The sequence below is a fragment of the Drosophila elegans genome, unplaced genomic scaffold (genome assembly GCF_018152505.1).
Source record: "Drosophila elegans isolate 14027-0461.03 unplaced genomic scaffold, ASM1815250v1 contig_271, whole genome shotgun sequence".
Taxonomy (NCBI): domain Eukaryota; kingdom Metazoa; phylum Arthropoda; class Insecta; order Diptera; family Drosophilidae; genus Drosophila; species Drosophila elegans.
In genome coordinates, this window is record NW_024545647.1 from 886,148 (window position 1) to 912,501 (window position 26,354).

General features: G+C 38.6%; 1 protein-coding gene across 4 annotated transcripts in view; it reads right to left on the minus strand.

The window, feature by feature from the left end:
- Window positions 1-23,513, minus strand: part of LOC108134775 (dnaJ homolog subfamily C member 16) — a 412,650-nt gene extending 389,137 nt beyond the window's left edge. The window contains exons 1-4 of one of the 4 annotated variants that reach the window (XM_041708562.1): window positions 23,481-23,513; window positions 23,306-23,400; window positions 23,186-23,245; window positions 22,881-23,009 (exon numbers count right to left, since the gene is read on the minus strand). The gene's annotated coding sequence lies outside the window, so the exon portion shown is untranslated. Of the gene's footprint in view, window positions 1-22,880; window positions 23,010-23,185; window positions 23,246-23,305; window positions 23,457-23,480 lie in introns of those variants that run through there. The other 3 variants (XM_041708563.1, XM_041708561.1, XM_041708564.1) reach the window with 3 other exon arrangements.
- Between the last annotated feature and the right edge of the window lie 2,841 nt (window positions 23,514-26,354).

Genomic DNA, 26,354 nt, shown 5'->3' on the forward strand with positions numbered 1-26,354 from the left:
CCTAAAATAATAGTACGGTAGACCCAGACAGATATGAACGAAACGCACACAACAACAACCACAACCTTCTTACATGTCTCAGAGTAGCAGTACTTACTTTCACGATTTCTGAGCGTTAGAGTGGGCGTGGCTCTGTTTTGAAATAAACTTGCCCTGCTTAGGAACAACTAGAATCTGCATGCCAAGTCCCAAATCTAGCATTTATAGTTTCCGAGATCTCGACGTTCATACAGACGGACAGAAAGACGGACATAGCTATCTCGACTCGGCTATTGAACCTGATTAAGAATATATACTTTACATGGTTGGAATCGCTTCCTTCTAACTGTTACATACTTTTCAGTGAATACAATATACCCTTTTATTTTACGAGTAACGGGTATAAACATTATTTACACTTTAAAAAAAATGGTATCATACAAAAAGTTTTAAGTATAATTGTTTAAATCAAAGAGTCGGTCTGTACCGGAAAATCAAGTTTTGATCTGTGGGTTTAAATTTGTAAGGCAGTGTTATTAAAGAAATATATAATATTAAATTACTCTTCGATACAAACAAAAATTAATACAAGTAAACGCAATGGCAGCCAAGGAAATCAAAGAACTTAAGCATAAACGAGATATTTGCATGAAAAGTATAAACCGAACGTATCGCTATTTAAAAGATGGTACATTTTCTGTGAAACTGGTTGAGCTCGTGTGTCGTTTAGAATTCCGAAATACGCTCATTGAAAATGTTGCACTTATCCAAAATCAAATATTGGTGAAAGATGCAAAAGATATTTTCCGCGAAGAGTTGGAAGAATAAATAAGGCTAAACAAAATACTGTCGAGAAATTCGGCCAATCGACCGCCTCAACAATACCTGCCTAGCGTCGCACTTCCAAAATTTAGCGAAAAACACTCAGAATATAAAAATTTCATAAGCCTTTTTGAAACTTTCGTTGACAAAGATAACACTTTACACGATATTGAAATATTCAATCATTTAACTTCGTGTTTAGCTGAAGACGCCTTAGGAACAGTTAAGGCATTTCAAGTCTCTGCGGAAAATTATCCCAAAGCCCATGCTAGTCTGAAGCCTGTGAAGCTAGCCAAATATCCTGAATTTTTGCTTGAATTATAAATGGAGAAAGTCAACCGGCTGGATCGAAAAGTCTAGCAATCTGGGACTGTATTTCACGTTCAGAAAACCTAAACTTGAACTCTACTCGAGTCGCAACGAAATAAAACTTATCTCTCGTGTCATTCCATCTTCTAGCGTTTTTGTATTTGGATGTCCATTTAAGAAGAGCTGAACTGAGTGCTGGACGCAACTTCGAATTGTATGTGCTCTTGCAAGCAAATCATCGGCAAACATGTGAGCTGAAAGATAAATCTTAACTTGGTTTTTATTATTTTTATGTTTATAGTAAATATGGAAAGGATACAAAATGTTTGACTTTATCGGCTTTTTTACTATGGCCCATTCTCCGATCATCAAAATAATCCATAACGTTTTCTATACTTTTTTGCTGCTGCTTTACTGCTCTACTGCTTTTCTGCTGATGGACTGTTTATCCTGCTGCTTCTCTGCTGATATTCCGCTGATGTTACTTCACAATCTTACATTCGGCCAGTCCTGATTAATCATCTGTCTCAGATGAGCAAGCATCCTCGTTAACCTTCACGTAACGCCACATCTTCATGCGATCACAACTGGTTGAAGTGTTGGATGGGCCTTCTACATCAGCTGCCTTCCGAACATCGTATCGCCCATTTCTCTTCACCTTAGAAACTTCATACGGGCCCAATTATTCTCCAGCTAGTTTCTTTCCTGTGATGAACTGTGTCCGGCGTATAGCAACCAAGCCTCCAACTTGACAAATTACTTATGGTTTCCGCGACAGATCAAAATTCTTCTTGTATGAATCCTGGGCCCGCTGAATATTAACCTTTGTTGCTGCCGTTTCTCATCAAAGTATCAAAATATAAATACAACAGTGGTACTGCCTTAAGCCACTTGGCTGGATCCTCTGCCGAAATCTTGGGGATTATCGATAAAATTATGCGATTTACTCTTTCTATCTGTCCATTTCCTCTGTGAACTCCGGTTGTGCTCCAAACGTGATCAATACCGCTTCCCTTCATGTGCTCTGCAAACAAGTTGGCTGCGAAGGCGGAGCCTCTGTCGGAAACAATACGCACTGGGTTGCCAAAAATTTCAAACCAAATTTGTCTGCTTTATAATTTCAGCAATGGAGAAAACACCGTGGCAAGTCTGGAGCTACTAGTAGTCACGATCAGGCTAACATCGGCCTACATAGCTTTTGAAAAGGAAGAGCCCCCAGACGGCCTAGTCAGAGGAGTAGTCGAAGAGAGCAAGGCCTGGTAATCGTCTGCGACGCAAACGCTCACCCCACTAAGCGGGGAAGCCCTTCATGCAACAACAGAAGTGAGTCTCTTTATACCCTTGCAGACGGTATTACAATTTCAGTCAGAATTTGCAACGCAGTGAAGGAGACATTTATCTATAAAGGATATATATTCTCGACCAGCATCACTAGGAGAGTCGATCTAGCCATGTCCGTCTGCCCGTCCGGCCATCCGTTTTTACGCAAACTCTCTCTCAATTCTTAAGTTGTCTTTCTGTCGCAGGTAGAATATTATTTGGAACGAGTAGAATCGGACGACTATAGCATTTAGCTCCTATTGGAACAATAGGCGAAAAATAGGAAACAAAATTATAACTTAGCTGTTTATCTTTATACTTATTGTAGATATTTATAGATAAGTAATTGATTATAACTTCTGAATTATGGTTTCAATTTATAATAATCGGATGACTATATCATGTAGCTGCCATTGGAACAATCAGAACATAACATAAAATAAATGGAAAAAAATTGTAAGGTCTTTAACTTTCAATTTTTTAATTTTTAATGGTTTGATAAATCAGAATTACCAAACAATGTTCTGCAGTTTCGGCGTGAATAATTATATCATCCATATATAAATTAAGAATATCCTTGTTCATCTGCTCTTAAAATACGTGGTTTACATAGCGAATAAAAACAGGCGGAGAGTTCCGAAATCCAAAGGGGTTCTATTGAACTCGTAGAGTCCTGATTTGGTGATAAATGCTGTGTATTTCTTGCTGTCCTCTTCAATAGCAACGTGGAAGAAGCCATTCTCCAAGCCCATCACTGTAAAATAACTTGCTTTTTGCAGCTTTTCCAGCACGTCGTCGATTACCGGAACGGGAAAGCAGTCCCTTAGCACCATCGAATTCAGTTTACGAAAATCAACGCATATACGACGCGTGCTATCCTTTTTGGTTACCAGCACCAGGCGTATAATTCCAGCAGCTAACCATTTGCCGATCTGCTTCTCAAAATCCTTTTCTTCGGCAATGGCGAATTGACTCGGAAACTGTCTTAATGGGATGATCTCACCGTCTCTAACGATTCGCAGCTTAACTGGAACCACTGCTACCAAATCCGCTGCCTTGTAGTTTCTTATCAGCGTAGACACTTCCTTTGCGTTCGTCATTTGTATTAATAATATTGTAAAAACTCATCTGATTTGGTTCCTCACAAGCTTTCTCCCCTTGCAGGGCGGAAAACTTGTATCCTTCCACAGACATTGACAGGTTGAACTTGACATATGACTCACTTTGTTGCATCTAAAACATTTCGTGGCGGCCTTGCAAATGATCGGCAGATCCACAGTTAAAGCAATGACCCTTTTTGTCGTTTAATTCGTGCTCTTTCTTCTGGTTTGGGGTCAAACTACTGTCGTTCGACGGGAACGGCTTATTTCCCTTTTCGGCTACGCGCTCAAAAACCTCATTATGCTCCTGCAGCTCTCTGAAAGATTTGCAATTATAGAGAGTATTTCATATAATTGGAAATAACATCAGAAGCATGGGGTTACAGTGTTTCGACGTCATTGAATAGCTGCTGTATGGTGCGTAAGGCCAAAAGTCACTGTCTGAAGCTCGTAATCAGCGATATCTCCTTGATCGTTTCGAAAGAGGATACTTTGAAATGGAGTGTGTGATCTGGCGGTACATTTTTGTTATATTGGATATTTTTTAGACCAGCATCCTTTTTTGAGTGGTTTTCATTTCGTAGGAACTGAGCAGGAGCCAAAGACCTTGAAAGACCTCCATACTATTACGCTCCGCATTTTTAAAGGGATCTGGAAGTCGTTTGAACGAAGTTTTGCTCACGAAAACTAGCGGATTTCTTCACAATCTGGCCTGGGAGATCCTCCACCTCCCAGAACTTTGTGAGCAGTGCCTCCATAGTAGAATCACGATCGATATATACTTTTGTTGTCAAAAATGAAACAGATCAATTTGCGAAGGCTAGAAAAAGAGAGGCACAGCTAACTGGATGATTCTGAGAATACTGCGATCAATTGTGCTTGTAGAATCAATTTAAAGGATTGGCTTTGTATGGTTGCCCATCTGGAAATGGCATAGCTTTTGAGAGACTCCACAACTGGCCTGATTAGGCTTCGACAGAAGTTAACTGTATTGGCATCTTTTTGCATCGGTAGAGCTGCTATGGTTATAAAGACATTATTTATATAGGAGCGTATTGTGGCGACCCCTGAAAGTAAAACAGTTGTGCTTACTTTTGCACTCACAAAGACACGCGCTTTCGTTTAATGTACGTTTCTCGTTCTGGCTAAGACATCTGGAGAAAGAATTCTTTCTTTTGGGTGCGGCACCGGTTATGTGGTCCTTGGAATGAAAGGGACCAAACTCAAAGACGTCCTCAATCGCCTCGAAATGTGCTTTATCTCTTTCTAAGTGGGAATCTTAGATTTCTTAGGTAGTTACTGCTCCCATAGGGAAAGTGTGACTTTTGGTAGCTCAGATGAGCAAATTCACACCAAAGGGCAATCAGAATTAGAAGTGGAAACTTTAGAGTGTTCAAGCGAAAGCAAACACCCTTGAATGGTGCTTTGGATATCCTTTAAAGCTGTACCTAACTCATCACCTATTGTTGATAAATTAAAAAAATTCGAAACCATCATTTGTAAGTTGAGGTTTTGCAACAATGGCATTCGCTTCACCACTGGTGTTTGCATTCAGGTGAAATAATTTATCTAATCTAATGGTAATACTCTAACTAACAGTCGTATGACTGAGTTATGGGGCCCGGAGAATTATTGCTGGGTTGGGAGGTCGTTGCGTTGTAGGCGGGTTTTGCTGGAAACCCGAGTCAAGCCTCTTGTGAGATGATTTGGGTGCACAGAGAATATTTCATTGTAGATCGCTTTTTGTTTGTCTATTTCATCTTTTACTGCAAGAATGCCGAGGTCACCGTGGGTGTTTTGGTTGCGAAAATACCATAGTGCCCCAGTGATAGTTTTCAGGATTTTTGATTGCGCGCGCTGTATGATGTCTATATTGCTGCTGCTCGCGTAGAGAGAGTGGAATTGTACAGCAGGACCTTGTATTCCAGGCGCAGGGGCGTTCGAGCGTTTAAGATCCAGTAAAAGCTGCTTGCTTTAGTTTTAAATGTAGTTTCTAGCATTCAATGTGTATTCTCCAGGTTAGCGTCTGTCTAGGTGAACCCCGAAATACGTTACTTCTGCATACTATGTAATGATAGTGGAGGGCATGTTTGCCCCCTGTGTTTCCGATTTTGTTAATTTATTTTAATACGCCAGTCAGATAGCTACCACTCTTCTACGATGAGGTGAGTAGCTAGTTGTGTAGTGGCTCGGTTTGGGCACATAGAGCGACTTAAGATTGCAGTGTCGTCAGCGAAAATAGCTGTTGTTTGCTGCTCATTCGTAGGAATATCCGCTGTATATAGGACGAACAGAGTAGGTCCAAGTGCGCTTCCTTGCGGGACTCCAGCTTCGATAATGTAGTCGTCAGATGTTGTCGTGTTGCACCTTACTGCGAAAACTCTGTTGTAGAGATACGACTCAAGTAGCTTAGGAGTGTATGAAGGCAAGTTTGTTTTGATTTTATACATCAGACCATCGAACCAGACTCGAACCAGAGATACGTCGAGGAATATTGCGATGCAGTGTTCCCGATGATCCAAGGCTGTGCGAATTTCTGATGTTAATTTGTTAACTTGTTCGTTCGATGTGCCGGGATGACATTGTGAGCTTCCGGATATGGTATTATGCGTGTTAAAAGGCATTTTTCCAACAGTTTAAACAGACACGATAATAAACTAATTGGTCTGTAGGACGACGGAATTGTGTGGTCTTTTCCGGGCTTCGGTATCATTATGATAGTAGATTTTTCCATTTTCTAGGATAGACGCCGAGAGAAGTTCAATTAACATTTTTGGGGTTATAAGGTCACCGCCCGGGGTCTTTTTCGGTTTCAGTTCCCCTATGACTTTCGCGATCTCCTTTGTCTGAAACAGTGTTGGTATGGAATTAGTTTCAGATTCGGTTTGTGGTAACACAAATGAACCAGTGGCTGAGTTCGGCTGGAAGACTTTTCGGAGATTTGAAGCAAAAGTTTCGGCTCTATCTTCGTCGCTGCGGGCCCAGCTACCTGATGAATTTCTTATCGGAGTGACTGTGTTGATTGGAGAGCTCAGGTTTGGGTGAGCCCATTCACAGAGGTTATTTTGTATTGGTTGGCGAAAGTTTTTCGATGTACCGTAGTTGTGAATCTTCAGCGTACTTCTTCAGGGCTCGGTTTAGTGTGGGTATGGCTTCCTTAAGAGGTTGTTTTGAGGATGGCGATCTATTCGCTTGCCAAGCACGTCGCAGTCGCCTCTTTCCCAGTACAAGCTGTTAAATTTTTAGATTTGTTTTGAAATGGTTGGTTTGCACGTCCTTCAATTTTGGTGTTGAAATAGTGGCTGCTGCCACGAGTATATCTTCAAAAGCATCGGTAGAACAGTCCATGTCCGCTTCGATGTTGAGCTGCGGGGTTAGTTTAATGTGAGAGCTAACCTACTTTTTATATTTTAGTCAGTTGGTTCTGTGCGATGTCAGCCTGTGGGGTGGTCTGTGGTTTCTGGTCATTGAAGAAGAGTTATTAGCACTGGCGAAAATCAGATGAAAAAAGATCACAAAGCGCTTTAGCGTTAATTGTATTGCGGGGAAAGTTTTTTGTCACCGCAAAATCTATTAAGTCAGGGACTTTTCTGTGGTCTGCTGGCCAGTATGTAGGGCTACTAGGGGAAACATAGTCCAATTTCTTGTTCAGTTTGATGATTGCTTTATACAATTGCCTTCCTTAGGCAGTCACGAGTCGTGATCCCCAGTGCGTATGTTTAGCATTATAGTCTTCTGCAGCTATGAAGCGATCTCCGAGTAAGCTGTAAAAATCAATGAATTGTCTTTCAGAGATTGTAAGGCAAGGCGGGCAGTATACGGCGGCTATAGAAAGGTTTCCGTTACCTGGCTGCACTATGATAGTCGTGGCCTGCAAGTAGTTTTTTGCAAGCCTTTGATGAAAATGTAGCTAGGTTTTACCATCCGGAATATCTGTTTGTATTGTATTTGCTTGTGAGGTGCGTCTCTACCAGTAGCATAATGTCGATATGATTTACATTCGCGAACTGTGTTATTTCAAGTTTGTGCCGGGAAACGCCATTGGCGTACCATATGCTTATTCGTAGGCTTGCCATCAATTAGTTGGATTGCTTAGCTGCAAGCAACTGTAGCACCATGTTCTGGTTTTGAACCATTGTTTGCATGGTCGTTTTCATGAAGGACATAAGTTCTATCATACTTTGTTACATGGTTACCATTAATGATTCCAGTGTGTTTTGTGTCTGTCCTGGGACCTGCTGAAGGTTTCCTAGATTAGCCTGGAGTAGGTTTTCCGTTCCTGATCGAAGGGTATCAGCGTATGAGAAGCCCTTTTGGGTATTAAGCTGACCAAATGAGGATCTAGCAGCCCGGCGTCGTTTTTGAGTAAGTGTACACGTTTTGAGGATTTTGAAGGCGCGTGGTTCTCACTCGTGGAATGCGGGTTTTCAACTCCTTGTAGACCACACAGCTCCTGTAGTTAGCCGTGTGATTTCCTCCGCAGTTTCCACAGTTCATTTTTTGGGGGTTTTCCTTGTTTGCAGGGCAGTTTGCAGAATTGTGAAAGTCTAATATTGTTTTGTTTAGCTGTCAGAGGGCGTTCGAGCTTTCTCCCTTGTAAATTGGTGAGGGCTTAGACTGCGGTTGGGTCTCTTGAGCCAGTTCTGGTTGAATTTCAGTTAGAAGGACAAATCTGCTGTCGTTAGATCTTCGGGGTAATTCGTTGTCTCTTTGGACACGTTTTATTTTTGGTTTGTTATCAACCCCGGTGATCTGCGGGCAATCTTAAGCTTAATTTGCATGTAGCGATCCATGCCGGATTGTATGGACAGGTCCGATTGTTGAATAGTTTTGGTTTTATTTAGCTGTCAGAGTTGTGTTGCCGTGTTATGTGGCGCACTTGTTATATTTATGCACTTGTTTTAATCATATCATTGATTTTTTTAAATTAGCTTATTTTGTATTTTTTTTGTTTGTATATTTTTTCATTTGTCTTTAAAAATATTCATATTCTTGAACTTTTACCGGAGGTCGCGCGAATCGAGTCCGCTCACTTCAGCTGCACTTATGAGTGCCCAGTCCAAAAGGACTTGGACTGGAAGCCGGCTCAGCTCGCCGGACGGGGTGGGTTCTTTGGAAACCACTCCCTCCCTAACATAACGAGAATAAATTTAAAAATATAACTCGTTCAGTTCGTTTTGTCATTTGTCGTCGTTGCCCACAAGCTTCTCAAGTAGCTAGCTAGAGCACTTGACCGTGTGGCTGTTTTACCCTACCCCTTCATACGTTCCGTATGCCGATGGAGTGCCGCCGGCTACTGCAATGCGATCCCCTATTGTCCATGTCGTCAGTCTAAAGTAACGTCATTGTTCTTGACCCGAGTTTTAAAAAAAGTGCACATTAAATTGACAAATAGAAGTGTTAATTTAGGTGCCAACCTAATTAAACTGAGAAATATTCTTGGCTGTGTGTATAACATTTGTATTAACGTGCAATAAAACTGTTAAGAATGAAGATAAATAACGGAATTATATATGGAGTTAATTTATAACAAAAAATAATATGGATACTACATGACTTTAAATTTAATGTATGAGGTTTATATAGGTATATTAATGTTTCATCGATCAATCACACCGATCTAGGTATATACGCATTTATATATAAGCTACAGCTGTTAAGATCAGCTGAAATCGGATGGTGGAAGGTGGATGTGCTCTGTGGAAACTCTCAAATTTACCAACGGTTATTTAGGGATGGACTGCGTGGAAAGAGGGTTGCACCGCAGAAACATCGGCTAACTATCGCATAAATTAGTCCGTCAAAGTCCGTAAAATTTTAACGGCCTATGAACCATCCCTATAACGGATGGTGAAAGGTTGATGGATCTCTGTGAAAATATTTATTCGATTTACTAATGGTACTTAACTGCAGGATAAAAATCCGACTCGAAGGACCACAAATTTTATTATATATATATTGATTTATAGTTAAAAATGATCTGCAAACTTACACCTGTATGCTAAAATAAGTCTAATTTAAATAACTTAAAAAGCAAAATTTTTGATGATATCCGATCAATAGAATAGACATTACAGTATTCCATACACATGCGCAGTATTCCAAAATAGGGTTGTATACGGGTCGTCAAGTCCTTGGCCCAACGTTTTATGAAGACTAAAACACTCTTAGCTCTGTCAATGATGACAGAAATATGACTTGCTATCAAATAGAACACTTGCGTAATACGTTCTAAATTAGAGTTTCAAGATGGTAAGAGAGTGTGTGGGACAAAGGACATATATTTGAATTTAGAGTGGTTAGAAGCAATAAATTGTTGGAACACCATAATTGTAATTGATCTGTGTCAGACTGTAGTCGAAAGTATGACATTTGGTCAGAGAATTATAGGCAAATTTTTACAACGTCCGCATACATTAGAGTAGAGGCAAATGACACTTCTGGAAGATCATTAATAAAAAGAACGAAAAGTAGTGGCCCCAGGTGACTTCCTTGGAGGACAACAGAAAAAAAAACATTTAGGAAGGAGGAAAGTTGATTATTGGAAAGAACGCGCTGAGTTCTGTTTGAAAGATAGGCCGAAATCCAGTTAAGTAAATTGGGTGGAAAACCAAGAAGAGAAAGTTTATAAAGGAGAAGGCTATAGTTAACTGAATCAAATGCCTTGCTGAAGTCAGTTTATCTTTAGTTTATTTAGGAAACTACGGTGGATGAGAGAAGAAAATTCAAGAATATTAGTAGTAGTCGACCGATGTTTTTCAAAGCCATGACATTGTGAGCTTCCGGATATGGTATTATGCGTGTTAAAAGGCATTTTTCCAACAGTTTAAACAGACACGATAATAAACTAATTGGTCTGTAGGACGACGGAATTGTGTGGTCTTTTCCGGGTTTCGGTATCATTATGATAGTAGATTTTTCCATTTTCTAGGATAGACGCCGAGAGAAGTTCAATTAACATTTTTGGGGTTATAAGGTCACCGCCCGGGGTCTTTTTCGGTTTCAGTTCCCCTATGACTTTCGCGATCTCCTTTGTCTGAAACAGTGTTGGTATGGAATTAGTTTCAGATTCGGTTTGTGGTAACACAAATGAACCAGTGGCTGAGTTCGGCTGGAAGACTTTTCGGAGATTTGAAGCAAAAGTTTCGGCTCTATCTTCGTCGCTGCGGGCCCAGCTACCTGATGAATTTCTTATCGGAGTGACTGTGTTGATTGGAGAGCTCAGGTTTGGGTGAGCCCATTCACAGAGGTTATTTTGTATTGGTTGGCGAAAGTTTTTCGATGTACCGTAGTTGTGAATCTTCAGCGTACTTCTTCAGGGCTCGGTTTAGTGTGGGTATGGCTTCCTTAAGAGGTTGTTTTGAGGATGGCGATCTATTCGCTTGCCAAGCACGTCGCAGTCGCCTCTTTCCCAGTACAAGCTGTTAAATTTTTAGATTTGTTTTGAAATGGTTGGTTTGCACGTCCTTCAATTTTGGTGTTGAAATAGTGGCTGCTGCCACGAGTATATCTTCAAAAGCATCGGTAGAACAGTCCATGTCCGCTTCGATGTTGAGCTGCGGGGTTAGTTTAATGTGAGAGCTAACCTACTTTTTATATTTTAGTCAGTTGGTTCTGTGCGATGTCAGCCTGTGGGGTGGTCTGTGGTTTCTGGTCATTGAAGAAGAGTTATTAGCACTGGCGAAAATCAGATGAAAAAAGATCACAAAGCGCTTTAGCGTTAATTGTATTGCGGGGAAAGTTTTTTGTCACCGCAAAATCTATTAAGTCAGGGACTTTTCTGTGGTCTGCTGGCCAGTATGTAGGGCTACTAGGGGAAACATAGTCCAATTTCTTGTTCAGTTTGATGATTGCTTTATACAATTGCCTTCCTTAGGCAGTCACGAGTCGTGATCCCCAGTGCGTATGTTTAGCATTATAGTCTTCTGCAGCTATGAATCGATCTCCGAGTAAGCTGTAAAAATCAATGAATTGTCTTTCAGAGATTGTAAGGCAAGGCGGGCAGTATACGGCGGCTATAGAAAGGTTTCCGTTACCTGGCTGCACTCTGATAGTCGTGGCCTGCAAGTAGTTTTTTGCAAGCCTTTGATGAAAATGTAGCTAGGTTTTACCATCCGGAATATCTGTTTGTATTGTATTTGCTTGTGAGGTGCGTCTCTACCAGTAGCATAATGTCGATATGATTTACATTCGCGAACTGTGTTATTTCAAGTTTGTGCCGGGAAACGCCATTGGCGTACCATATGCTTATTCGTAGGCTTGCCATCAATTAGTTGGATTGCTTAGCTGCAAGCAACTGTAGCACCATGTTCTGGTTTTGAACCATTGTTTGCATGGTCGTTTTCATGAAGGACATAAGTTCTATCATACTTTGTTACATGGTTACCATTAATGATTCCAGTGTGTTTTGTGTCTGTCCTGGGACCTGCTGAAGGTTTCCTAGATTAGCCTGGAGTAGGTTTTCCGTTCCTGATCGAAGGGTATCAGCGTATGAGAAGCCCTTTTGGGTATTAAGCTGACCAAATGAGGATCTAGCAGCCCGGCGTCGTTTTTGAGTAAGTGTACACGTTTTGAGGATTTTGAAGGCGCGTGGTTCTCACTCGTGGAATGCGGGTTTTCAACTCCTTGTAGACCACACAGCTTCAAGATGGTAAGAGAGTGTGTGGGACAAAGGACATATATTTGAATTTAGAGTGGTTAGAAGCAATAAATTGTTGGAACACCATAATTGTAATTGATCTGTGTCAGACTGTAGTCGAAAGTATGACATTTGGTCAGAGAATTATAGGCAAATTTTTACAACGTCCGCATACATTAGAGTAGAGGCAAATGACACTTCTGGAAGATCATTAATAAAAAGAACGAAAAGTAGTGGCCCCAGGTGACTTCCTTGGAGGACAACAGAAAAAAAACATTTAGGAAGGAGGAAAGTTGATTATTGGAAAGAACGCGCTGAGTTGTGTTTGAAAGATAGGCCGAAATCCAGTTAAGTAAATTGGGTGGAAAACCAAGAAGAGAAAGTTTATAAAGGAGAAGGCTATAGTTAACTGAATCAAATGCCTTGCTGAAGTCAGTTTATCTTTAGTTTATTTAGGAAACTACGGTGGATGAGAGAAGAAAATTCAAGAATATTAGTAGTAGTCGACCGATGTTTTTCAAAGCCATGCTGTGCAGGAGAAATGATGGAGGCACACATATGTTGAAGCTCACAAGTGACCAGCTGCCCGAAAAGCTTAGGTATTTCAGAAAGTTTGGCTATACCACGATTATTTTCCACATCGGACCTTGAGCCTTTTTTATGAATTGGAATAATAAAATGTTAATGTTTCTGATCTTTACGAATGTTTTCTCTACATTAAGCGATGTAGCATTCATAACAATGTTTAGAATCATTAATAAACAGCGCACGGTTCGTGACATAATTGGAAAAATCCACCGCAGAGTTGGTTTTGTAACTTTGAGGTAAGACAAGTGCCTATTGAACCATGACGGTCAGTTACCGATACTTCAGGAACGAAATTATTGATCGACGACTGCAATGTCAAATTAAAGGATGATACTGCATCCTTAACAAAGTTCAACGAATGGCATCCTTATGCATAAGCGGAGCCCTTCGCACCACCCCCAACGAGGCGCTAAATGCTATTCTGAACCTTTCCAGCCTGGACTTAGCCGGCATGAAGCGGGCCAAGATAGCTGCGGTTCGAGTGCGAGACTTAGGGCAATGGAAACCCAAACATATGGTCATGCGAAGATTCTCCAGCAAGGCACAACGACCCCACCTAAAACGGATCTATGCGAACCAATTGAATACAGTCACACCCCCTTTGAATCGTTACTTCCAACCAGAGAAGACTGGGAGCAAGGTCTACCGGGCCTAAAAGAGGCAGTCAACTTCTACACTGACGGTTCCAAATTAAATAATCAAGTCGGAGGAGGAATATCCTCCGACCAACTTAACATCAGGAAATCCTTCAGACTTCCGGATCACTGCAGTGTCTTACAAGCGGAAGTATATGCTATAAATGAAGCTTTGTTGCTCCTAAACGATGCAAACTGTCAAAAGAAATGGGTAAACATCTACAGTGATAGTCAAGCGGCTATCAGGTCGATTATATCGACGAATAGAAACTCTCAAACTGTACCAAACTGCCACAAATCTCTACATGAGATGGCTTTGCAGTATAAAATATACCTAATATGGGTCCCGGGTCACCGAAACATTGCAGGCAATTGTATTGCAGATGAGTTGGACAGGCATGTCACTACCGTTTCTCTCCTTCCGGACAAGGAGAACATTGGTATGCCGATGGCCACCTGCAAGCTAAACATTAAAAACAAATATATAGAACTTGCGAGCCTAGCATGGACACACGTAAGATATTGTCGCATCTCTCGCCAGACATGGCCAATTATTAATGCGAAGAGAACTTCTGAACTTTTAAAGCTAAACCGTACCGAGTACCGGAATGCTAATACGAGTGCTTACAGGCCATTGATTGGTCGGCACACATGCCAGCAGACTGGGCGCGCCCCAAACGATTTCTGCAGAAGCTGCAGAGACGAGGAGGAAGTGGAACAACTGTTGTGTTCCTGCCCGGCCCTATGCAGATCTAGACTGTGCCACTTAGGGAATCCCTTCATGAGCAGTCTATCTGAACTGGGGAGTATAAACCTAAAGGGAATAATAAAATTCATGAAAGCAACCGGATGGGAGCTATGCTAGGTCAGCTGCGGTAAGAGCAGCAGACAATAGTATAGGAAAGGGGACACAGATCCACGCGGTATCACAAAGGGTCTTCAGGCAGAGAAAAGAAAGGGACATTTTCGAGAGTGTCGTTATTAATAAAGATCAAGAAGTCTATTCATATTGTTCTTAACAAAGTTAATATAGCCAGAGACAAGTCCGTCAGGCCGTCGATAAAGTCGTGCAGGTTTTCGGCAAAAAGGAGATTGCAGTCTATTGAATAAATATGTTGAAATATGTTGAAATCGCCCATTATGATAAGGTGGAATCAACGGCTTCATACAGACTTCGCACATTTTGGAATAAAATTGACAAATTTGTTTTTCTCAGTTTTTTTAAGCATCTTCTTCTTCTTTCTGAAGATACTCATGTACTAAACTATTAACTGGCCAAAGTCTAGAATCAAAGAATCAAGTGCCTTAGAGAAATGGGAATCAGTGAGACGAATTTTAAAAGGAGAGTTGTTACGATTTTACCTTAAAATGAACTTATGTACTTATGAGCATTGTCCGGAGCATGAAGTTTCTCACAGAGGTAGATCCTTACATATATATATATATATATATAGAATATAGATTTTTGAATTACCCCTCTCAGAGGAATACCCCAAACCACCAGAAGTTGTCCAGGCGCCACAAGGCTTATACCAAGAATATCGTTGGAGAAAGAAACAGCACAAGATGTCTTTCTGTTCGTCTGTCTGTCTGTCTATGAACGTCGAGATCTCGGAAACTATTAAAGGTAGAGATTAAGGATTTGACATGCAGGTTCTTGTAATTCTTACGCAGCGCAATTTTACTAAGCCACGCCCAGAAATCGAGAAATCACTTTGGGACATTTAAGATCTTAGCTATAAGCGAGCTTTTTTTTAAATATTATTGGCAAATATGTTTTGTTATGACGTCACAGCATATTTAAAAAAAAACCAAGTTCGTTAACGAAAAACAGCGGAGAGCACACATATGGTACTAATAAATGCTCGTACTTAATTTGTGTGAGTAATTTGCAGGGGGGAACTTCTCAATTTGTGTGTGCCGACAGCGGTTTATACAGTTCGTGTGCGCTTTGCTGCTGCTCTGCATAAGATCGTTCTTTGCTTGTAGTATTGACAAAGCAGTTCGGCAAATGGCGCAGCTATAACAAAATTGTTTGATAATTATTAGCTGGGTAATGGGTATCTAATAGTCCAGGAACTCGACTATAGCTGTCCCCTTTGTATTTGTCTTGTATTTTTTTCTCTTATCCGGCTAAATTAAAATTTTCAAGCACTACTGTCACTAACGCAAAAATAAGAGATAAGTTTCGGTGACTCGTTCGCGATATCGTCGGCCGACTGTATTAACAAATATGGTACACGAATACTTGTGTGCAGTAAGGAAAACTGAGAGAATTAAAAAAAAATTCAAGTTATCATCAAAATATATAAAAGCGACGCGGTCGTAAAATCCAAGGGCGGTTAGTAGATATCGGAGCCTAATCAAACTGCGTAGTCCAAAAATCAGAGCTCTTACTCTGTTGTCCATCCATCTGCCAAGGAAATCATTTATATTGTTATTAGCGACACGGTAAACAATTTTCAATGGTAACATTTTAGGTATAAATTCTGAAAATAAATTAACTGTAAAACTAAATTTTTGACCATTAAAATTAAGTTCAATAGTCATGAAGGTATGTATGAATTAAAAGAATAGAACCCTTAAACAATTTTAAATAAGGTGTTTTCACTGCCTATATTTCCTACAAGTAATAACAAGTTTAGCTAACGGAATAGTATAAGAGCAAAATGTATATGCATACAGAGACTGCGGATCGTGATAAGTAAGCTATATAAATAATTTCAAAACCAAAAAAAGGAAGTCAAAATCTTTTTTTTTAAATTTTTTGCTCCTTCAGTTTTTAATGTGTTATGGGTTCGAGTCCGCGTCAATTGGGTAAGTATTTCCTTTTTTTGTTATTTTACAATATATGCAGAGATTGTTAATACTGTATTGCACAAAATACAGTTTTACACAACTGTTGCACCCAAGGTTTAAGTCTGTTGTCTTTAAGAAGGGCTTCTTGGATCTCTTTCATGGAATCCCAAAAGTATGCTTCGTGATTGGTTTTGAGATTTTAAATACTAACCATAGACAAAAGCTTCTCTACAATAAATAAACACAAAACAAGTGCAGCCAATCAATTCAGGTCGCGCCCTCTATGACGGGAAACCGCATTCTGCCGTACTGGAAACACAAAAAGTTAAGATAAACTGATACCAGTTGTCTGCGAAAAAAGGTCCTCCAACCAGCAGACGGATATCGATGTTTGTTTTTGGGTTATGAATTTCTCGGCGTAAACCCAACACCCGTTAAACTGTCAGTACATATACAAGAGCAAAACCCACCAGCCAGAAATTAGTGCCAGTGCCAGCCAGTGTTAGTGCATATATATACCCTTGCAGAGGGTATTATAGTTTCAGTCAGAAGCTTGCAACGCAGTGAAGGTGACATCTTCGACCCGATAAAGTATATATATTTTTGATCAGCATCCGTCTGTCCGTGCGTCGGACATGTATAGCATATAGCTCCCATAGGAACAACCGGAAAAATAAATGAAAAAAAATAGCATTCAAGTTGTGGACGTCCTGCTGGGCGATAAAGAATTCCGAAACCTCGCTCATTTTCATGATTTTTAGTTCATTTCGTTTTGATTTGCGACAATTCAATAGTAAACAAACCCAGATCAGCCCACATGTCGGAGTAGCAATATCTAAATGCTAATGCGCCAATGGAATCAGGCACATTTAAAAAGTCCACTAATACGGCACTGGAACATTGCTTTTATTCTAACATATATTATATTTTTTAAGGTTTGCTTAATTTACTTCTTTTTGATTCCAACAAAAAAGTTGCGTGAACCTGTGTAAACATTATATGTATGTGAAAGGATTATATTTTGCGCGACACAATTAGATGTACATACCTTTTTTTGCATTTTAGAAAATGTTCATCTGTTCGCTTTCAGCGCACCGATGTCTATAAGACACATATAGTATATTCATGTTTTTTTTGTGCTGTTGCAGTATTACTCATGTATTTTAATGTTATATTTTAATTAGAAACACTGAAAGTGTAGAGGAAATTGACGTTAAACGAAAATTCTCCCCCGCCCTGTGAGGAACCGCACAATCCAAGCGCTGTCGCAATATCCGGTGACTGCCCAAAGCGTTACCAGCATTCCAAGTGCCGTTGACACTCACGGCTTCCGTTGTCACCCAACATCAGCAGATTCGGGCCGGCGACAATCAAGTTTTTCCAGCAGCACAGTCACAAGACACGGCGGCCGAAAGTTGCAATATCTAATAATACGAAAAACACAAGCGGGGCAAAACTGCTGTGTCGACGAAGCCGACGCCAACTACAAGCAGCGCCGGCAAGCGAGGCTTGCTTGGACTGGATCAAGTAGACGAGCTGCAGAAGCATTCTGACCAGGAACTGAGCAACTACAACCTTTATACCTTTAATTACTAAATTACACTGAATATAATATAAAAACGTTGATATACTGAGGAAGACCTGATCTGGCTTAACTGTGGGAAAAAATAGTTCACAAACTACGTGGAACCAATCAAAAAGACATCCGGAATCGAAAAAATTCTTAAATGTAACAAACTTGCTCATGTGCTCTTCTTAAAATGTTTGTATTTACCGCTTTTACCATATACTTAATTACTTCGAGAAACAGTGTTTTAAAAAGGTGCGTGTTTAATAGGTTAAAAATTAGTTTTTGGTATAACTAAACCCTTGCAGAGGATATTATAATTTCAGTCAGAAGTTTGCAACGCAGTGAAGGAAATATTTCCGACCCTAGCAGAGTCGATCTAGCTATGTCCGTCTGTCAGTCTGTCAGTCTGTCCGTCTGTCCGTCCGTTTCTACGCAAACTAGTCTCTCAGTTTTAAAGCTATCTGCATGAAACTTTCCCAAAAGTTGTCTTTCTATTGCAGGTAGTATATAAGTCGGAATGAGCCGGATCGGACGACTAAAGCATATAGCTCCCATAGGAACAATCGAAAAAAAAAAATAAAAAAAAATTATAACTTTGCTGTTTTTTAATTTTTTTTTTAGTTCTTCGACATATAATAATGGTTTATTATTTCAGAATTACGGTTTAAATTTCATCAAAATCGGGCGACTATATCATATAGCTCCCATAGGAAAAAAAATGAAAAAACAAGAAAGGAAGCAAACTTCGGCAAGCCGAAGTTCATATACCCTTGCAGCAAGAATTTAATTATTTTTGAAAACATTAAAATTAAGATTTACTTGCATATATGTTTAAAAACATTAAAGCTATGATGATTTCCAGCTTAATTATTAGATGGTTATTTTATATATTTATATTATTTCTATGGGAGCTATATAGTATAGTCGTTCGATTTTGATGAAATTTAAACCGTAATTCTGAAATATTTAACCATTACTATATGTCGAAGAACTAATAAAAAAAATTAAAAAACAGCAAAGTTATAATTTGTATGTGTTTTTTTCCGATTTTTCCTATGGGAGCTATATGATATAGTCGTCCGATTTTGATGAAATTTAAACCGTAATTCAGAAATGTTTAACCATTACTATATGTCGAAAAAATAAAAAAAAAATTAAAAAAAAGCAAAGTCCAAATTTTTTTTTATTTTTTTTTTTTATTGTTCCTATGGGTGCTACATGCTATAGTCGTCTGATCCGGCTCATTCCGACTTACATACTACCTGCAAAAGAAAGACAACTTTTGGGAAAGTTTCATGCAGATAGCTTTAAAACTGAGAGACTAGTTTGCGTAGAAACGGACGGACAGACGGACAGACTGACAGACGGACATGGCTAGATCGACTCTGCTAGTGATGCTGATCAAGAATATATATACTTTATAGGGTCGGAAATGTCTCCTTCACTGCGTTGCAAACTTCTGACTGAAATTATAATACACTCTGCAAGGGTATACAAATTATAACTTAGCTGTTTTTTAATTTTTTTCTTAGTCCTTCGACATATAGTATTGGGTAATTATTTCAGAATTACGGTTTAAATTTCATCAAAATCGGACGACTATATCACATAGCTCCCATAGAAATAATAAAAATATATAAAATAACTATCTAATATTTGAGCTGCCAGTCATCATAGCTTCAATGTTTTCCAACATAAACGCAATTAAATCATAATTTTAATGTTTTCAAAAGTATTTAATTCTTGCAATAGCTGCAAGGGTATATGAACTTCGGCTTGCCGAAGTTTGCTTTCTTTTTTGTTTTAAGTTTGATTTAATTTAAAGGAAGGACTTAAAAACATATCTGTATTCAAGAAGTCAACTAGGACCACCAAATCTCGGCAATTCCTTTAAGTGTTTATAATTTAAGTCAGTTGTCCAATAGTGCAATTTTTCAAATGAACACGTTTGCCTTGAGAACCCCAAATCTGTTTTGTTGCGACCATGTAACCATGTTAACGTTTGTAATTCTTGCTGGGATACAATTGTAGAAAACCATAGTTTGAAAAAATGTTGATTTTGAAAAGGATGATTATATTATAAATGTAAGTTTGTGGACGTTAAAGTGGGTGTAGCTTTGGTTTGAAATAAACTTCAGCTGCGTAAGATGTATCTGCAATTCAAATCACAAATCACTTGCTTTTATAGTTTTCAAGATCTCGGCATTCACACAGACGGAAAGTCGTACAGACGGACATACTGACAGGCGGACATGGACTCGGCTTTCGATCCTGATCAAGGTTCGGAGATGCTTCCTTCTACCTGTTACATACTTTTCAACAATTACAATTACCGTTTTACTCCACGAGTAACAGATATAAAAATACCCCATCCCATATAAAATGGCTAACTTGTAATTATGTTGTTTAATAAAAATTGAAAATAATAAATTTTAAAAAAGTTTTTCCTTATCCGGGGATCATGGAAGTCCGAGTAAACCCACTTATATGCATTAATTTTAATTAATTTTTCTTGGTTTGCCAAAATTCAAAAGTAAACAAACCCAGATCAGCTGTTCGTGCCATTCACATGTCGGAGTAGCATTAGCTAAATGCTAATGCGCCAATGGAATCAGGCACATTTAAAAAGTACACTAATGCGGCATAGAATCAGGCTATTTAAACATTAAAATATATAAAAAAAAAACGATAAATCGATATTTTCAAATATCAAAATGATAATTTTTTTTAAAAGCATTTATCATCGATACGATTTTTAATAAATTTACAACCCTATTATACATCGAAAAAAATCCTTAAACGCGATATATTTATAAACGTTACGAAAATTTGCTCAATCCTATCTAGGTGATGTTGCCAGATCGACCCACATACTTCGCCGCTCGTTTAAAATGACGGTTGCAAAGCATTTTGGTCGATACCTCATTAGAGATTAACTTTAATCATAAAATCTGTATTTCAATTAGATCTACAACTTTTGTCTGAGTTTTTTTCATATATTGCAAGAAATTGCCAGAGCATAACAAAAATAACGGTTTTTACCGTTATTTTGAAAGCAATCGGTCTTGTCGCAAACTTTGACCTATTTATTCGTAATCAGGACCCAAGGATCATGGATCCTGAAAATTTGAAAATGATAGTGCGTTGGGGCTCGATGAGAGACAACACGACCAAATAACAAGTCACATGTTGAATAAAATAATAATGTACCTGTTACATTCAGTAATTAATTATCTTAAATTATCTTGCAGTCTACAAAAAAATAGCGGATCGCTATCAAAGTAACTACAAAGCTCAACCAATGTCTACATCACAGTGAAGTTTCGTCGGCAGTTTTGTACCCAAACGATAGTTGATGAGTTTGAGTATCGGCAAACTAAAATAACGTGTACTATCATGGTCGAGGTTTACTTCCTAAGGGGTGCAATGCGTGATGAAAAGCAACAACGTCGTTAACAACGTTGTGTTATGTTTAATGTATGTATACTGTTCAGCATAATATTAAACGCTACGTTCACTAAAATCGAGTCGAAAATAAGGGCAGAAACGCACCGAATAAGATTTTCAACGCTTATGGCGAGCGCCAAAACTTACTGAGCAGATTCACCAAAGACTAGGCAAGTCATATTGCGCAGCAACTATTCGCCTGCTGCTCCGTGATCACGACTTTAATGGTCGAGTAGCCATGAACAAACCCTTTATAAGCAAAAAGAATGAAGTTGCTCGACTAAACTTCGCTAAGGAACACATTTGTAATTCATCTGACTACTGGAATACTTAATACTAGAATCCCAAATACCGAGCTTCAAAAGGAGAACCTTAAGCCCACCGTTAAACATGGAGATGGAAGCGTCATGGTTTGGGCCTGTATGTCGGCAGCCGGAGTGTGGAATTTGGTGTTTATCGAGGGCATAATGGACAAAAACATGTACCTTGATATACTATAGAAAAATTTGCTTCAGTTTGCTGTGAAGCTTCAAATCCGTGATTGTTTTAGGTACTACCAGGATAATGGATAATGACCCCAAGCACAAAGCCTCAATTGTGCAGCATGGCTGATATATAATTGTCATCATATGGAGACGCCGCCGGCACAGCCACCAGATATGAATGTTATAAAGAATTTGTGGGCTTTACTGGAAAATAGCATACGGAAACCCAATATTATCTGCAAGGAACATCTATGAATGGCCCTTTTGGTCTAAAATAGGACCAGAAACGACCCAAAAACAGGTGGATTCAATGCCATCACGCCTGAATGTCGTCATTAAAGCCAAAAGCTATCATACAAAGTACTGAAAATATTTTGAAGACTTTTATGTTAATTATTTAAGACTAAATGTAAGGTGCATCATTTAAGCTGTGGCCTAATAAAATTGGAAAATGTTTGTTTTTTGTTATATTAACCCATTGACTTCTTCGTATGAAATAAACGATTTTCCTTTATTACATTAAATATATAAATCTATTATATGCCTTTAATATTTTTAAGATAGCTCTTTGCGTTTTAAGAGTTACAGCCGAATATATTTTAAAATGGGCTCTGCATCAAATAGGCTGTGAGCCGCTGTAGTTACGATAACCAACGGTAAAAATGACTTCAAGTTGATCTTCAATCTAAATGTGCTTAATTTTTATAATAATAAGTTTCAACTTTTTCATTTATTTTGTAGTATTCTGATTGTTTCCATCGTCGTCTGATTTCAATAAAATTTAAATAGTTACTGTGCGTCTAAGAACAAAAGTAAAATATGAAAAAACAGCAGTTATAATTTGCGCTACCTTTTTTTTTGGGAACTAAATGAGATGGTCGTCCAATCTGGCTGGTTCCGACTTATATACTACCTGCAACAGAAAGATAACTTTTGCAAAGTTCTATGCAGATAGCTTTTAATCTGAGAGACTATTTAGTGTAGAAACGGTCGGCAGGACGGACGGATGGATTAACTCAAAAATATCTATACTTTTTAGGGTCGGAAATGTCAGCTTCACTGACTGCAATTATAATACCCTCTGAAAGGGTATAACAATTCAATCTATACAATATAATACAATATCAGTCTATAAACTTTGTTAAGCCCGCTCCTTCCTATTCCGTTAAATGTCGTCTTTATACATACATCGTTCTTCGGCTTTCGTATCGCTGAACTGTGTTCACAAATTTAAAGCCGATCTATAATACTTTATTGCAGTTTTAATAATACAAATGTTTAGTTAATAGTTATTTAAGTAGCCAGCTTTGGTTAAATCTGTTGACGAAATAAAAATGTAAATAAATAAATAAATTGTTACAAAATCAATTGCATTAAATTGTTGCGTTTATAAACGCTTTAGTTCGAAAACATACTTTTGTACGTATGTTTCCCATTGAAAAACCGATTTTAAACCCAAAATGTTTTTTTTTTATTTAAAATAATTTACTTACATTGTGTTTTGTTGTTTTTATTAAGCACTGCTTCGAAGTCCGAAATATTCCTGCACAGACCTGTATTTAAAAAAAATTTAATTTGTACTCTACAAAATACTGAAAAATTTGTCGACTTACGCTCTTTCTTATATGTAAATAAAGTCGTTTATTATTAATAATGTCAATAGTCCTTGTTTAATAGAATGATTTTTAAATTTATTATGATGTAAATACTTGAAAATTTTTTGTTTTAGTAAATAAAATTCGACAGATTGAGTTCAATTATTTTAAACATTTTTTTTTTATATTTTACCTTCAGTATAACAAAAGTGGTTTAAAAGAAAACATTTATGACAAACATTCCTTGTGTGGCCAAAGAAGGTGAAATAAAAAACTCCAACATCCTCACAAAAACCGTAATAGCCTATTCACATTACAGTACTTATGGGAGGAACGATGAGAAGACGGTGCAAAAGTGAAACTCCAATTCACACTGCCAGTCTACCGTCAAGCCTTCTTATAGCCTGATTCCATTGCCGCATTAGTGGGCTTTTTAAATGTGCCTGATTCCATTGGCGCATTAGCATTTAGCTAATGCTACTCCCGCATGTGAGTGGCACGAACAGCTGATCTGGGTTTGTTTGCTTTTAAATTGTCGCAAATCAAAAAGCGATGAATTAAAAATCATGAATATAATCAAGTTTACGGATATCTTTAGTGCTCAGCAGGTCATCCACAATGATATCGAGGCATTTGCCAACTTGGGCGACAAGAAAGGGAAGCTGATGGTGGTGATAGCAAGGATCGCCGTATATGTGAGGGTTTTTTCCTGCCAGAGATGCAGCAGTAATGCATTGTGGACCTGTGACCAGGATTAGCTACGCTAGTTCTTGTTTTCAGTAATTTGTCGCAAAATAAGTTTTTATATCCAAAAGAAAACAAAAATTGCTCCAGCCTTACATATAAAAACCAGATGTTGTATTGGTAGCACTAACGAAATATCGGTTAATAATAGTATTATACGGTATTTTTCTAAAAATGTTCGGGACGAATGATTTATAATCATATTAATCTTTTGCACTTATTTAAATGCGTCATTTAGACTTATGGAAAGCCCTGTGTAATAAATAAATTCGCATTAGGCGAATGCGTTTTGAATGAGCCAATGGAATCCGGCTATTATTTAATTTTTTAGAAGTTAAAAAAAGTTATGGGTCTTATTTTATTTATTGCAACAAATTGAAAACAAATTCACCTGCTAAAAGCTGGAAATAATTAAAATAATTACAATAATCAATATGAATAATTATTATATGTCTTAAAACAGCGTGTGGCTGCTATACCCTGCCCCTCCATAGGTTCCGTATGCCGATGGATCGCTGCCGGCCACTGCAATGCGATCTTCTATTCTCAATGTCGTCAGTCAAAAGCTACGTCATTGTTCTAGACCAGAGATTTTCCATTTGCTCCAGCTCCCCCTTTTATGGACGTTTACCAAGACATTATTGACTTCTGCTTCACATTATAATTATACATAACATTATTAATAAATGTTTGTATTAATTTATATAAAAAAAAAATAATTTTAATTGATATTTCTTAGAATTGAGCAATGTTGGTAATTTTCCACAAACAGAAAAATAAGTATTCGCTTTATTGCGAAACGAATTGCGAGGAAGAGATGAGTGGAAACGGCACTGGCGATGATTGACGGTAGCGCTTCTAGCAGTGGTTTCTCCTGGGGGTTCCAATTACATATAAAAACTTTGGTCATTTGTATTGCTTGTATTTAATTGTTCATTTATTATTGTTGGGTATTGTTGATTGTTCTGACGAGTCTTATATTGACGAAATTTAAATAATTAGTTATGAAGTATTAGTTAGTTATGGACGGGTTGATATTTTAGTGTTGGCACCTTTCTGGCCAATTGGTAGTGACAGCAACGATTTTCTCGAGTTCGTGTCCGTGGTCCCGATGAATCTGCACAGATCGCTTATACATCCGGAGGAAATTCAGAATCATTATAAGGATCAAGAGTCCAGTAATGAGGCACAAAAAATTGTAGACTTTAGTGATGTCCTCCTTGTGGTCTACAATTTCGACATTGTTTATCACGTTTGCCGTATTGTCGGATGCCTTCGAGGTTGTAGATCCCATGATATATAAATAGTTTGTTTTTGTCGGGTTCCAAATTAAATCATTTGGTTAGGTCCTCCGCGTATACTGTTTTCACCGGTAGTGGACCAACGCGGTTCCGCGGTCGTTTCTGTTTATGTTTCGACTCCCGATTTTCAATTATCTTGGACTGTGATTGCTCGATCCTAAGGTGAGGGGACCTTTTATACCGGTGGTATTGCTTCCGGGCCATCTAAGTGTTCCCACAGCATTCACCGTTTTCTGGCTTAATGGCCTACTTCTGGATTCTGCTAAGTTTCGTAATAATTGCTGCTCACACCCATTGTCTGCTGTATGTTCTTGTGAATTCCTTACTCTGACCAATTCGTTGCTGGTTACTGTATTGGCCAATTTCGGTGTTTCGCCACCTGCCCTTCAAAGTGTCTTCTTCATTTTCTTCTTCTGTCTCTTGTTATTTTATTTTTTGTTTGTTTTGTTCCTTACCCCGCCTTAGGCCGCTCCTGAACACGCTCGAGGATCGTCGATGGTGATTAAGCAAGGAATGCACTCGCAAAAAAACTACGAGGAGCGATTGTAATTTTGTTGTTATTGCCCTAAAGTGTGGCCTCGACCCATACCCTGGGATTTAGGAGTCTCACGCTCTATTGTCTGAGATAGCCGGGCTATTGTTATCATTAATTTGCCCTCAGAATAAAGAAAAAAGTCTGGTGAAACGTATGTTTTTTTTTTTATTTGATTTTTTTTTTTTTTTTTTTTTTACTTATGCATTTTATTTATTGAATCTTCTCTGAATTGAGACTAACAATAAGTATATAAAATCTTAAATTAAAAAGCTATATCTGACAGTCAAGTTGACTGACGCGGGATGTAAGGGCTCTAATAACTATTGCTGAGCTGGAAGGTCATTTCGTTGCAATCGGGTCCGGTTGGCAACCCTGGCTAGGCCCCTGGCGAGCTGGTTTGGATGAGAAGTTAGCTTGGTGTGGTAGGACGCCTTTTGTTTTGAAATTTCATCTTTTACGGGTAGAATGCCCAGATCTCTGTGGATGT